The sequence below is a fragment of the Macaca thibetana genome, chromosome 14 (assembly GCF_024542745.1).
Source record: "Macaca thibetana thibetana isolate TM-01 chromosome 14, ASM2454274v1, whole genome shotgun sequence".
Classification (NCBI taxonomy): Eukaryota; Metazoa; Chordata; class Mammalia; order Primates; family Cercopithecidae; genus Macaca; species Macaca thibetana.
The window spans coordinates 45,466,183-45,479,623 of record NC_065591.1 but is presented as its reverse complement, the minus strand read 5'-3'; the positions used below and the strand labels follow the sequence as shown (position 1 = coordinate 45,479,623).

At 43.4% G+C, this 13,441-nt stretch overlaps 1 protein-coding gene across 9 annotated transcripts in view; it reads left to right on the top strand.

Annotated features, from left to right (window-relative positions):
• The window catches only part of NAV2 (neuron navigator 2), a 766,628-nt gene that overhangs the window by 653,020 nt on the left and 100,167 nt on the right, over positions 1-13,441 (top strand). The window lies entirely within an intron of this gene.

Sequence of the window (13,441 nt, the reverse complement as noted above, 5' to 3'; positions counted from 1 at the left end):
CAAAATGAAATGCATGGAGGCAGGTGCTCGTTGAACTCAATGGTGTCTGAATGAGGCTCTAGAACCTGTGACAAATGAGCTGTGAGATAATGTTGTGATTTACAGCTTTCCATGGGGTGGACATCATAATTTTTAAAATGTTGACTTTATCAGAGAAATTAGATAAAATGCAAACAACGTCGTGAGATTTCTGAGTTAGAAAGCAGAGCTGGAGTAATTTTCCTTTGGTGTGTCTGCATCTCTGCTACCCATGGCTTTTCCAAAAGCAGTGAATGCCTGTCTATGAGCTTCCGATCCCCCTTGGATAAAGTTCAAATGTTACCGGGCTTACTATGAGATCTGGCCCTGCTATTCTTCCCCTCCTCCTCTTCAACCACACTGAATTACTTGCTTCCCCCAGGCCCCAAACCATCCTTTTTCTTGCCTTTCAACCTTTGCAGAGACGTTCTCTTCACCCTTACCCCATCCCTTCAGGGCTCACGTTAAATGTCACCTCCTCCAGGAAGCCTTCTCTACCCCATCCAGGAAGCCTTCTCTACCCCACGCGGAAGACCAGATTGGGTGTCCCTCCTATTTGCTCCAATGATAGCCTGAATTTTTCCTTATCATAGCACCAAATACATCATATTATAAATGTCCGCTACTAGCCTGTCATCTCATCTATACTCTAAGCATCTTGAGGGCAAGAACCTGTCTTGTTCACCAGTGTTTCCTCATTACCCAAGCCAAATGAGGAAACTGCTCAGACAGGTAGACTAGCTCCAGTCTGTATAGCTCAGCTTCTTAGTGAAGCCAGAATTCACTCCCAAGCCCGCTTCTCTCAAACCCCACCCCCTTCCATTCTGTAAGACTTCTCATCCTGACCCATCTTCCCCCTAATTGTGAAGATGTCTTTTTTCTTGAGATACCTTCTATGATCTCATAAGAAGGACTGGGGGAAAATGGAATTTGTTTTGCCGACCTTTGATTTAGAGACTCATTTATAAGATTGTCTGCCCCTGTGGATCAAGACTGCAAACGAGAACACTTAGGTTGATTGGCTTGAATAGCACTGTGTCTGCTGTGCAAATAGGGGCTTAATAATTGTAAGTCTCCTTTTCTCCCTGGAGTTTGACATACTGTCCCATCCAGATGCATTCGTGAGATAAGCGTGACAGCCCCCCACTACTTTTTTTTTAATTTGTGAATTTTGAAATTCAAACACGCCTCTCTGCCTCTTGGATTCCAACAGCTTTAAATGTCCTTGGATTTTTTAGAAAGGACCCAAGTCTATAATATATGTACAGCTGTGGCTCTTATCAAAATGTAGACATGCCTCTCATTACTGCTAATTGCAGTTCTACCACCGGGTGATCTGGGCTCAAACCTCCTAGTTCTGTGACTGGTTATCTATTTTATAGCATTGGCTACTTAGGATACATTACAGTGTCTTCCAGGCAGCTGCTCTTTAGGTAAATTAATACCTGGGGGTCTTTTTCCTTCTCTAGGAAACTTTAAGTACTGTAACAGGCTTTCATTTAAGCCTGTGCAAGGCTTATTTCACCAGATTGCTATTTAGAAGTTCTAACAAAACACCTTTATGAATAGTGACTGTAATACCCTTAATCCGCTAAACTTCCTGACATTTTAAACTAAGTGGATAGCTAGGAATGAAATCAGGCTTTCCCATCTCTCTAGTCTCTTCCTCTCCCCAGCCCTGCCTATGCATCTTCAGGATCAAGGTGCTGGGGTGCAAATTCTTTCTTGCTGTTAGGCCATCAAACTAGCAAAGACCAGGAAACACAACGTGCTTTCTCCAGACTCCAGGTTTAGTAATTACCTGGCCTGACCCACGGCTTTTTTAAAAAATGAGTTTTGGTGAGGTTTCTGTTTCTGATAAAAGATTGGGATTTAAAAATATTAAATGTGATTTTCTTTGGTTTTTCTTTAGTCCATGTTTAATTTTGGAAAAAATATTGAAAATGCAGAGAAGCAAGCAATAGAGATAAGAGAAAAAGGTTGTAATGTTGTATGACACAGAGAAATCTATCATTAACACTGTGGTGCTTTCCAGGTGTTTTTTAATCATGTAAGCACTTAGACATTTTGTTTTTTGAAAGACCAAACATGTCTTGAATACTTGCTTGCTATGAGTCACACACTAGTCTAAATTCTTTACATGTATTGATTCATTTGGTGTTTACAACACCTCTGGGAGTAAGAACTCATTGTACAGGTGATGAAACAGACACACATCGCTTAAGCAACGTGTCCAAAGTCACACAGCTAAAAGTGACAGAGCCAGGATTTGTAGCTAGACAGTGTGACTCTATAGTCTTTGATTTTAATTACATTATACAGCCTCTAAAAGATGAGAGATGTTTTATAATCTAATTTTGTAATTTTATAGTATAGCATGAGCATCTTTCTTTATCAGGATTCATTAACATCATTCTTAATGGTCACACACAATATTCCATTCTATGGAGGAGCCATAATTTGATTAACTCTCTTCCTACTGGTGGATATTTAGGGTGTTTCACTTCTTTTGTTCTTATAAACAAAAATGCAAAGACCATTCTTGGACCTAATGTATGCACACTAGTGTGGGCTGCCAATAAACCTCGTATTCTATATTTTTCTTATAATTCTGACATTTGTGTGTGCAGATGATACCCTTGATGCACTACAGAGGAGCACAGTCTCGAGTATCTTCTGGCACTGGTGATGGGGCTACCCTGAACCATTCACATACTTCTTCTATCCATACTCCATTGTTCCTGGTACGGTGTTTGGAAGAAAGTTGGCTGAAGAATGGAGTTTCTGTCTAGGTCCTGCTAGCTCCCTGCAGCTGAACCTACAAATGTAGCATCAGTTTGCATTGTGCTCTGAATTGAATGAGAACATTTATCTTTCTCTCTAAACTTAAGCAAAAATATAGAACTTGAAACCATTAGATTGGTGCAAAAGTAATTGTGGTTTTTGCCGTTACTCTTAATTGTGAAAACTGCAATTACTTTTGCACCAACTTAATACCATGTTGGTGCCTACTAATAGAATCACCCACTTATGGCTGGGCACAGTGGCTCAAGCCTATAATCCCAGAACTTTGGGAGGCCAGTGCAGGTGGATCACCTGAGTCAGGAGTTCAAGACTAGCCTGGCCAACGTGGCAAAAACCAATCTTGACTAAAAATACAAAAATTAGCTGGGCACAGTGGCACATGCCTGTAATCCAGCTACTCGGGAGGCTGAGGCAGAAGAATCACTTGAACCCAGGAGGCAGAGGTTGCAGTGAGCCGATATTGCGCCACTTCACTCCAGCCTGGGCAACAAAGTAAGACTCCATCTCAAAAACAAAACAAAACAAAACAAAAAAAGAAAGGGGGGAAAAGGGTGACCAGGGGATAGGGTTGTTGTCAATACACTCTTAATACTCAAACCAGTGAAGTGGCTGTCTGTAAAGTCAAGAAAATCATCCCCAATATGCCAATTACCAGTCTCAAGGCAAAAATCCAGAGGTGATAAAGAGTAGTTTTAAGCATGGGCTTTGAAATCAGAAGCCTGAGGGCTTACCAGCAGTGTGGCCTTGGGCGTCTTACTTAACCCACTGCTCCCCAATTTTTTCATATAAACTTGGGATGATTATACCTACTGCATAGGGAATGTCAGAAGGATGAAATAAGACCAGAAAATTCAGCACAGTAACCATCATGATAAGAACTCGATAAATGGGAGCTTAAGAAAGCCCTAGAAGGACACCGATTTATGAATAACGTGGACCTGGGTCCAGATTTTGGCTTTAGCATTTTTTAGCTATGTGACCTTGAGCAAGTTACTTAACCTCTCTGAGCTGTAGATCATCTGTACATGAGGGATAATAAAATGTATCATACTGGGATATTGTGAGTTTTGATACCAATGTTGTATACAAAGTTAGTAGAGTCTCTGGCATGCTGTTGGTTTTCAGAACCAATAGCAAAATTTGTAAGCACTTTCTGTGTGCCAGTCACTCGATTTAACTTCTCTTCTTCCATTCAAAGCAGTTTTTCTCTTAGAGACTAATGATCAAATGGAAGGAGTTTAATTCTTAACCAGTCTATAACTTTTTCAGCTAGCCTTTCCGCTAGGCAAATACCTAGAATGAGTTGGGCTCTTTGCCAAACTTTTTTTTTTTTTTTCCCTTTCATTGTAGACAAGATTGTGGTTCAGAGGTTGGGAAAGGTTTTGTGAACCTATTTTATAGTCCCTATAAACTCAGAAGGGAAACAATGAAATACCAAAGCTAAGGTATAGAACAGGTTTTCTTACAAGAGAAACTACGACCTCATGGGGCTGTAGGAAGGGTCCTGTGGGAAAAGGTATTTACAGCATTTCATACAATGCCTGGCCCCTGGAAAGTCTGCAGTAAATTCAGGGTCTGTCCCCAGTAGGGGACAGATGGATCATGAGTCAAAATCACAAGGCAAATGAATTTTCTTTTGAGAAGGAATTCAGTGGGAGATCTAGGGATATAGTTTTACAAAACATTCATACTTGGAAGGTTCTTAGAGGACCTCTGGGGTGGCAGCCTGCTCAGTGAGCAGGAGAGTAATCTGAGAGCCACAATCAGGAAGTGATTTGGCCAAAGTCAATGTGGTGACAGATGCGGGGGCTCAGCCCCAAGCTTCTATTCTGTTACAGTGTTCTCTCCTCTGCCCTGCAGTGTGCCCTACAACATGAGTGCTGCATGACCGGGGCCAGTGGGAAAACTTTGGGTGCAGGAAGTGGAGTGAGATCAGAGTCCCCAACTGTTGGCTTAAGTCACAGTCTGCCTAGGGGCTGCTGGTGATGAGCACCTATAAGTTTCCTCTCCAATCCCTTCCTTCTCCCCAATTACACTTCCCTCTCCTCACCCCAGCCACCTGTCCCTCTCCCTCATTATCTCACCCTGTGGTAGACACACTCAAGGATGTCCTTGGAGCCGGACTCCCATTGGAAAAAGCCAAAGAGTAGCATTGAAACATTTTTTTCATTCCCCATTCATCTTAATAGAGATAATAGTGCAGCTGCAAAAATAAACATTTGAATTCTCTCTGTGCCCCTACAGCACCCTTAATAAAATATAGATCCTCAAAGCCAGTCATGTTCTTTTAAGTCTCCTTTAATTTTCTGTTTTTTAAAAGACCAAAGCCAGGTGTACTTGCTCACATCTGTAATATTCCAGCACTTTTGGAGGCTGAGGCGAGAGAATTGCTTGAGGCCAGGAGTTCGAAACCCAACTGGGCAACAAAGCAAGACCCTGTCTCTTCAAAAATATTAAAAACTTCGTCAAGCATAGGCCAGGGGCGATGGCTCACGCCTGTATTCCCAGCCCTTTGGGAGGCCAAGGCAGGTGGATCACCTGAGGTGAGGAGTTCAAGACCAGCCTGGCCAACATGGCAAAACCCCATCTCTACTAAAAATACAAAAATTAGCTGGGTGTGGTGGTACACACCTGTAGTCCCAGCTACTTGGGAGGCTGAGGCAGGAGACTTACTTGAACCCGGGAGGCAGAGGTTACAGTTTGCCGAGATCACGCCACCGTACTCCAGCCTGGGTGACACAGCGAGACTTCATCTCAAAAATAAATAAATAAAAATAAAAATAAAAATTAGAGGCATGATGGCACATGCCTGTAGTCCCAGCTACTGGGGAGCCTGGAGCAGGAGGATTGCTTGAGCCCAGGAGTTTAAAGTTTCAACGAGCTTTAACATTTTAAAGTGATTGTGTCACTGCACTCCTGCTGGGTGACAGTGAGACCCTGTCTCAAAAAAAAGTAGTTAATTAATAAAGACCCAATTGCATGGATTTGCTTCTTTGGTTTTTTTCCTGTTTTCCTCTAAATAACTAGAGTTATGATCATGACCAAAGAGGCAGGATAGCCTCACTTCAGACTGTTCCCTGAAATACATGTCGAGCCTTGCCATCTGCTGCTACTCCTTATGGCCTTGGAGACAATGACACAGAAATTTTCGTGGCTGTTGTTCTTTTTTTTTTCTTTAGAGACGGAGTCTCACTCTGTCTCCCAGGCTGGAGTGCAGTGGCGCGATCTCGGCTCACTGCAAGCTCTGCTTCCTGGGTTCACGCCATCCTCCTGCCTCAGCCTCCCGAGTAGCTGGGACTACAGGCGCCCGCCACCTCGCCCGGCTAGTTTTTTTTTTTTTTTTTTTTTTTGTATTTTTGGTAGAGACGGGGTTTCACCGTGTTAGCCAGGATGGTCTCGGTATCCTGACCTCATGATCCGTCCACCTCGGCCTCCCAAAGTGCTGGTATTACAGGTGTGAACAACCGCACCCGGCTGTGGCTGTTGTTCTTAGCCGGGGGTCTGTGGGATGGGGTTTTATGGGGTAATCTAGGTTTTGCTATTTAGAAAGCTACATCTAGGGACAAGTTTCAAAATTTTCACCAAAATTGTCAACTTTCAGCATTGCACAGCATTCCTATACAGGCAGCCCCAGTACAGATTTTTCTGACTTTGTGGACAACAATTTCCTTCTCTTCTTCCCTATAATATGTCCTCATGGTTTACTATTTTTTTTCTTTCATGGCATGTATCATGGATTGCGGTTAAATGTATTTGTTTTTTATTTGACTGCTCGATACCCCCACATATACCCAATTATAAGCTCCATGAGGGGGTAGAGAGAGACATCTTCTCTTTGACATACCACTGTTTCCCCAGCACAATGCCTGGCACACACAAGTCAATATCCAGCTGATATTTTAAAGAGAACAATCACTGCAAATATAGGAGGAGCGTCTATAGTGTGGAATTTGGTAAATGACTGTATCTCAATTGGACCAAACCCAAAAGTATTAGAAGGAGCTGAAGGACTGTGGGATAACCTGTGAATGGCCCTGGGCCCACTACGTGTCTTAGTGTCATCTGTTGGCATGGTGACCTGGAGGTGTTCACTCCTCTAATGCCGTGTCATGGAAATCAAACAGGATTTGGCTCCAGTCTGTCGCTTGGCAGTTGTATGACTACAAGCAAATCATCCAAATTCTCTGAGCCTCGGTTTCTTTTTCATAACATAGGGATAATAACGCATGTTAGAACAGTTCTTAGAATTAAATGAGATGAGATGTGTAGGCAGTAAAGCTTATAAAGTTTAATTATCGTTATTGTTGAGAGTAACTTTGACCTCTTATGTCCTTTACTGGAAATGCTGCCATTTTGCAGTTGATGTAGCCAATTGGCACCCTTCCAGAAAAGACATCCCTGATGTTGGACTGAGGGTGGAAAGTCTGGATTTGTGAGTTGAGGCTGAAGATGCTGGTACCCGCATGGTCCTGTTCCTTAGCTGTGTTTAAGGTTTTGTTAACAAGCCACTGGTTTCAGATTAAGAATGGGAAGGGCATAAGGATGGATAACAGATTGGATACTCTTCTGCTGAATGAAAACTTTTGTTTAGAGATTAAGGAATATGTGTGCATTTACATGTGAGTAATCACAAATGTGGACTCCAGACAATCTCAACAATTATCCAACAAAAGGTAACAGAAACTACAACTCTATAAGATTAAATATTTGAAACTGAAAGTCAGCTCATTCTGTTTTTGTGATATAATTGGAGCACAGTATCACCACTTCACTGGAAACAGTAGGGAGGAAGGGATCCACAATCTGGGTGAATGGAAAGAGCGAGGTCCTGCTTCCCCGGACCCAGTGGAAGCAGAGATTCTGCATAAGAACATGAACAGGGCCAGGTGCAGTGACCCACACCTATAATCCCAGCACTTTGGGAGGGCAAAGCAGACAGATTGCCTGACGTCAGGAGTTTGAGACCAGCCTGGCCCATGTGGCGAAACCCTGTCTCTACTAAAATGCAAAAAAAAATTAGCCAGGTGCGGTGACGCACACCTGTAGTGCTAGCTACTCTGGAGGCTGAGGCATGAGAATTGCATGAACCTGGGAGGTGGAGGTTGCAGTGAACTGAGATTGTGCCACTGCACTTCAGCCTAAATGACAGAGCAAGACTCTGTCTCCAAAAAATAAAAATAGGCCAGGTGTGGTGGCTCGCGCCTGTAATCCCAGCACTTTGAGAGGCTGAGGCGGATGGATCACCTGAGGTTGGGAGTTCAAACCAGCCTGACCAACATGGAGAAACCCCGTCTCTACTGAAAATACAAAATTAGCTGGGTGTGGTGGCACATGCCTATAATCCCAGCTACTAAGGAGGCTAAGGCAGGAGAATTGCTTAAACCTGGGAGGCAGAGGTTGCAGTGAGCCGAGATTCTGCCATTGAACTCCAGCCTGGGCAACAAGAGTGAAACTCCATCTCAAAAAAAACAAAAACAAAACAAAGCAAAAAAAACAAATAAAATAAAAATTAGAAAATAAAATAAAAGAGGCCGGGCGCGGTGGCTCAAGCCTGTAATCCCAGCACTTTGGGAGGCCGAGACGGGCGGATCACGAGGTCAGGGGATCGAGACCATCCTGGCTAACACGGTGAAACCCTGTCTCTACTAAAAAATACAAAAAAAAAAAAACTAGCCGGGTGAGGTGGCGGGTGCCTGTAGTCCCAGCTACTCAGGAGGCTGAGGCAGGAGAATGGCGTGAACCCGGGAGGCGGAGCTTGCAGTGAGCTGAGATCCGGCTACAGCACTCCAGCCTGGGTGACAGAGCGAGACTCCGTCTCAAAAAAAAAAAAAAAAAAAAAAAAGAAAATAAAATAAAAGAAAAAGAACATTAACAGGAAGGGAGGCCCTCTGCTTATCCTTTAGGTCCTATTTCCCAGAAAAGCATAGAGAAAGTGGAAAAGGAAAGGGGGAGATGCAGAGGCACACTGACTACCTCTCAAAGCTCTTTATTGACACTTTTCTAGGATCAGTTGTTATTAATGGGTTTGAGAGTTCTTCAGAGGATAGACTTTCTTTTCCACTGATGTCCTCACACCCATTTACTAAGCTTCAAACATGGTTGCCACCTTTCAGCTCCTCCAGCACACCCAGCCTCTCCCTCTGATGGTCTTTGCACTTGATGTGTCCCCCATCCATTCACCAACCCCTTCATCTGGAACACCTGGCTTTCTCCTTCTGATGGCTGGTTGGTGCCCTCTCATCTTTCATGTCTTCCTTTAAATGCCACTTCCTGAGAATGGCCTTTCCTGACCATGCTATTTAAAGTAAGTGCTTCCTGTGTGACTCCCTTTCACAGCACCCTGTTTATTTCTGTCATCACTTTCCCCGTAACATCCATAATGATTTTGCTTGTTTGTCTCTTCCATGTAAAGAGCTCTCAGGACTGGGGCGTTTCCTTTTCCTCTGCCTTATATTCCCAGTGTCCAGTCTGGTATCTGGCAAAGGTTTTGAATGCTGTTCACTTTCTACCCCAAAGCTGCCTAGTTTCGTATAATTCTTGTTGAAAATCATAAACTCCCTAGTATTAACTGCTATACTTCAAAATCTTTGCTAAAAACTCCCCTTCCCACTGCCTGTTGCAGATTACACCCAGTAAAATTCCACATCAGGCAATGAGATGTGTGTCACATCTTTTAATGTGTCCCATACACACAGATCCTCTTTTAAACCTTTATGTTTTCCTTCTTGTTCATTCATCCAGGAGAGCTTTCCTTCCTCCCTCCCTCCCTCCCTTCCCTTTCTCTTTGTTCTGTTACTAGCAAGCAAGAAGAAAGCAACTGAATTGAGTATAATACTGATTCCCAAATTAGGAAACAAAATCACTATAAAAGTGAAACTGCCAGGTGTGGTGGCTTACCTGCAATCCCAGCACTTTGGGAGACCAAGGCAGGCAGATCACTTGAGATCAGGAATTCGAGACCAGCCTGGCCAACATGATGAAACTCAGTCTCTACTAAAAATACAAAAATTAGCCAGGAATGGTGGTGCATACCTGTAGTCCCAGCTGTTCAGGAGGCTGAGGCATGAGAATCGCTTGAACCCAGGAGGCGGAGGTTGCAGTGAGCTGAGATCAGCCCACTGCACTCCAGCCTGGGCAACAGAGCAAGACTCCAGCTCACACACACACACACACACACACACACACACACACACAAAGTGAAACTAAAGTATTATAAAACTCAGAAGCAGCTGCCCTTAACCTGTGCTTTATGGACAGGATTCAGGGGATCAGTGAGTCCCTGGAAATATTGTGTAAAATATTGTTTGTATATCTTTTTTCTTATGGAGAGACAGACTTAAGTTTCTGTCAGGTTCTCAAGTGGGTCTGTGACCAAATGAAACCATTGAACTAAAGTCCTTGGAAGTACTTCACAGTCCCCAGGAGACAGCATAGAATAATCAGTTCCATTTTGTCCTCCTATGCTTGGTTGATCCAGGACCACATCAGCAGTGATCTAGGCACTGGGAGGATATGGCTCAGAACAAAAGCAAACAGCACACCTGTGCTCAAGGAGCTGACTGTGTTGAGAGAAAGACAGACTGTTGAAAGACAATGTGTTGACTGATTGACGCCATGAGGAAAATCATATGGTGGAATGTAATTGGGCCAGGGTCTAAGAGGAAATCCCTGAGGAGGTGCCATTCCAACCAACATCTGACCCATGAGAAACGGGCAGCCGAGGGGGAGACATGGGCAGGAGCATTCCAGAAAGGAGGCACAGTGCGAGGACCTAGGAAGTGGGAAGAAGCTTGGTGCATTTGTGAGTCCCGTCTTTGGACGGAATGAAGAGGAGGAGCCAGATCACATGAGGGCTTCTAGGCCGAGGGAACAAGTTTGAATTTTATTCTAACTTCCCTGGGAAGCTGTCAGTGGGCTTTAAGCAGCAATGTGACAGAATCTGCTGTACACTGGAGAAAGATTGCTGTCGCTGGGGTGTGCAGGATGGAGCCTAGCAGGGCATGAGGGAAGGTGGAGCGACCCGGGAGGTGACTGTTGCAGGAAAGAGATGATGGCAGCTTGGTCCAAGGTTATCTTACTGCAGATGTTCAGTAGTGATTGGGTTCAAGGTATATTTGGGGGCTTTAGGCAAAAGGACTTCTTAATGGATTACATCGGAGGCAAGAAGGAAGGAGGAAATTAGGATGGTTAATGGAGAGTCATACTTTGAGATATGGAAGACTTTGGGAATGGGGGTGCAGACACATTGGAAGTTGGGAGCAGTAGTTTTGAGTAAGGTAAATGTGATTTCAGATGTGTTGGGTACACAAAGCGGCCAGACTACAGATTACAGACTTTAGAGTTGTCTGCCTGCACCTAGTATTTGAAACCATGGATGAGATCACCCAGGAAAATAAGTTAGTTAGAAGTGGTAGTTATAACTTACTTAGAAGTTAGTGAGAAGTTATAGTTAGAGAAGAGGAGGGGTCCAGGGATGGAGGCCCTTGAGTTCTGGAGAGGTGAAGAGGAAGGTGAGCTTAGGAGACCCAGAGCACAGTTAGGAAGGTAGGAACCAGGTGCAGATGACGGTATGGAAACCCGGGATGAGGCCCACTCAAGAAGCGAGAATCTGTCGATGCTACCTGCTGCTGAAAACTCAAGTAGGGTAAGGATAGAGAGTTGACCGTTGGCTTTGGCAAGGAGGAAGCCATCGATGTTCTCAGGGAAAACAGAAAGTGGTCTCAGTGGAGTAGTGGGAACAAACATCTTGCCTGGTGGGTTGAAGGATCATGGAGCATGAGAAGTACATGAAACAACTCAAATTACTGCTTTGAGGTGTTTTCCTGTAATATGGAGCAGAGACCGGCATGATTGTGGAGGAGAATATGGGCACGAGGTTAAAAAAAAAAAAAAAAAAAAAAAAAAAGGTTTTGGGTTTTGTTGTATTTGATGAAATTAGTAATACATTTTTCAGCCTGCAGGGAAAAGCCAGGAAAGAGGGTTGAATATATTGGAGGAAAAGGAGCAAAGTGTCTTCACTAGCACTGGTTTCATAAAATACTCATTAGAAATAAGTGAACATCTTTTTAGATTCATCTTTGTGGTTTTCTGTTTTGTCTAATTATGTACTGTATTCCAAGAATAAAGTTTTCTTCTACTTTTTGATACCTGAGTCGAGTTCATCAGCTACATTTTGGTTTTATAGATGGCTCTGTGAGTAACCTGGAAACCTTAACATCACTGATAACATTGTTTCTAGGGAGAAAAGTGTTATGAGTTCTGGAAGCCCTTTGGAATTTGGCCTGTTTAGAAGCAAGGGTCAAAAATGACAGAGCAAGCCTGACTCTTTGAAAAGCGCCAAAGGGCATCTACCCTCATGGAGCTGGTTTACTTTCCCTTTTCCTCTCCCGTTGCCTGGGTCTCCCTTATCCCTGCTAATTATTATCTTTCAAACCATGAGAAAACCCTGACTCAATTAGAACCTGTAGCTGCAAATAATTCAGAGCCTTTCACATGAAAGGTGTGATCCTTTTAACCACAGAAAGAAAACTAAGACCTCCTTAAAGCACTATGTCTCCTGCAATAAACTCGCCCCTGTAAAAATCATGTATAATCAAAATGATATGTTTAGTGTTGTACATTTACATGAACTTTTATAAAAAGGAGAAACTCCATCTGTTAACCCTCCAGTGTATCCTCTCTCCCTTAGAGTAAAAGACAAGCTGCTTACGCTGACTTTCAGGGCCCCACTCAGGCACTCTCCTCTCTCCCTGTACCCTTGGACTCTTTGGCCTAACCCCCTCCTCACCCCACTTTGGTTCACCACTCACTGCTCCAGCCACTCATTCTTGGAATGCATTACAAGTCGTATACTATCTCAGGGCCTTTGCACGGACCATTTCCTCTTGGAAGTCCCTTATCCCCAGATATAAAACCAAAATGTATTCAGATACCCAGCTCCCATACTTCTTTTAGATTTGTAATAAAAACCATGCCCTCAGCAGACCTGCCATAGCCACCCCATGTAAAATTTCCAACACCCCCCCTCCACAAATCACATCTTCTTCTTTACAATACGTTCTCTTGATCATTTATTGCTAATGTACCGTAAAATTTACATTTTGTCTCACTTATTTTATAGTTCTACCATTGAAGCTAAGTTCTGTTACAGTCGAGATTTTTTGGTCTATTTTATTGACTACTTGTATCGTCAGCACTTAGAACAGCACTTGGCAAATTGCAGATGCTCTATAAATATGTTAGTTGATGAATGAATAAATGAATAGATCAACATTTCCTAGCTTACCTTGATGACAAATCAGAATGTTTACCTATTATATTTGCCTAGAGCAAGGAATCAATGGAAACTTTTTAGAGTGTGTGTGTGTGTGCATCTGTGCCCATGTGCCTATGTGTCTCCAAACCACACAATCACCATCCCATTCCCAAGTTAACTCGGGATGTTGGACAGATTCTCAAAGAAGTAATATCGTAAAGATAGTCAGTTCCAGGGACAGCATAGAAGGTAAGGGGTGGTTTGAAGCATCCTTGTCAGCCAGAGCTTGGGTCTATCCCAACTTTTTTGTCTTAATAAGTCTGGACACTACCCCTTCCCTCAAACTCACCCACTGCCCACCCC